The sequence below is a fragment of the Meleagris gallopavo genome, chromosome Z (genome assembly GCF_000146605.3).
Source record: "Meleagris gallopavo isolate NT-WF06-2002-E0010 breed Aviagen turkey brand Nicholas breeding stock chromosome Z, Turkey_5.1, whole genome shotgun sequence".
NCBI classification, from domain to species: domain Eukaryota; kingdom Metazoa; phylum Chordata; class Aves; order Galliformes; family Phasianidae; genus Meleagris; species Meleagris gallopavo.
In genome coordinates this window covers 61,400,083-61,402,043 of record NC_015041.2, presented here as the reverse complement: position 1 = coordinate 61,402,043, position 1,961 = coordinate 61,400,083, and the positions used below count along the sequence as shown (strand labels likewise).

The following is a 1,961-nucleotide window of genomic DNA, read 5'->3' as shown; positions in this document are numbered from 1 at the left end:
AGAGGTTACTTTGTTTCTGTTTTTTATGTGTTTATGTATTTCTATACTGAAATTCGGCTTTATATATAGCTTACACATGCATAAAGTGTAATCTCATAACTGATTTCTGTACCACAACCAAGCATTCCTATTCCTCACAACCCCAACTACTCCAACCAACCATTCCCTTTTTCCTCAGTCTCGTGTATCAATTTTGTAGTAGTCTGATTTGGCTGGGAAGCATTACCTTTATTACTGTGCAATTTGCTTTCATTAAGATCAAGTTTTTTGCAGCAGTGCAGACTTGTATTGGCCTGAGTACATGCATGATTTCAGTATGGCACAATAGCGAAGGAATACTTTACAATCCTTCCATCTCTGTATTCACGTAATCTTAACCAGGTTGAGCAGCTGAATTCTTCTATCTTCTGTTTCATCCCCTTCCCTTTTTGCCAACACACTCCCTTATCTTAAAATATGGCATCAGTCACAATAATGATTCAGGATGCCCTACTGAAAACATAAATAGCATTGAAATGTGTTTTTTTTTTCCTTGTGCTCAGAGCCTAAGCTCATTTCCATCTTCTGTCTTCCACATTCTAATTAACTTATTTGCAGATGTACAGCATTAGGTTTTGTAGCCAGATGTCTGGGGAAAAAATCCTGCTTACACTGCAGCCTATCATCACTTCTCTGATGTGTCCACAAAATGCACCTGCAGAATTATTATTAGTCTCCTCAGTTCATAATATAATGGGATTGTTACTCTCTGACTGGATAAAATATTAAAAACTGAAGGAAAAGAAAAAAAGGTCAATATTGCTACAGCTGGCAGACACACAGACTGCCATTATCAGCATTCAGGCAGCTAGAGACACATCTATTACTTCTAAAGAAAATAATTTTTACTTTGTGCTGGTGTTTCTTGGCATAAATTACAATGACTTGGTTTAATACCTACTATCCTTAAAGCAGCTTCTAATGGTAAACTGATGCAGTAACACCATGCGTCTGATGCAAGGCTCCATGACACTTTAGAGACAAAACTTACCCTGAAGCCCATGCTTCCTGCACCATTACATGCCATACTCAGTATCAGTGCATACCATAGAGCTTATAGCCTACAACTACATGAGTTGGAGAGGTTGATATGCATTTCTTCTTTGCATGGTATGGGACAAAATTGCTTGCACACAAATGTAAACCTAACACATCTAAAATGACCGGCCTTTTGAGAAGGGTGACTTTTGTGGCTAAGTTGGGAGGGTGTGACTCAGAAATGACAATTCCAGGCTGCTGCACCCTGCCAAAAGTTCCCCTATGAGTGCTCAATCTGCTGAAGACTTGGGCTCTCCAAAGACAGCATAGGTGAAGGAATAGCTATTTACAAGGGTGGATAGTGATAGGATAACGGGGAATGGTTTTAAACTGAGACTGGGGAGGTTTAAGTTAGATATTAGGAGCAAGTTTTTCTCTCAGAAGGTGAAGACACACAGGACCAGGTTGCCTAGGGAGGTTGTGGATGCCCCATCCCTGGAGGCATTCAAGCCCAGGCTGGATGTCGCTCTGGGCAGCCTAGTCAAGTAGTTGGCGACCCTGCACATAGCAGGGGGTTGAAGCTAGATGATCATTGTGGTCCTTTTCAACCCATTCTGTGACTCTACAATCTTCAAGAACCAGAGATAGGAATGTGTTTTTCTCCTTCCTAGGCTGTCTATGAACAGATAGCTCTAGAAACCAAACATCTGCAGCGACTTTCTTCCTGATACGCTGTGGAAATAACATCTCGTCAGGGCACTTGCTGTTCCCTATAAAACGAAATGAAGCCCAAAGCATTGCACGTTCACTGTTTTGCACACACAGCCTGGTTAGATACTAATTTATTAAAAACTTCCTGTGTGAAGGGTGCCCCTCACAGCAGCCAAACGAGAAACGCGGGACTACAGAACCCCGCAGGACGCCATCTTGACGCTCCGTCCCGC

General features: G+C 41.9%; 1 protein-coding gene across 1 annotated transcript in view; it reads left to right on the top strand.

The window, feature by feature from the left end:
* The window catches only part of C9orf72 (C9orf72-SMCR8 complex subunit), a 24,268-nt gene that overhangs the window by 6,475 nt on the left and 15,832 nt on the right, over positions 1–1,961 (top strand).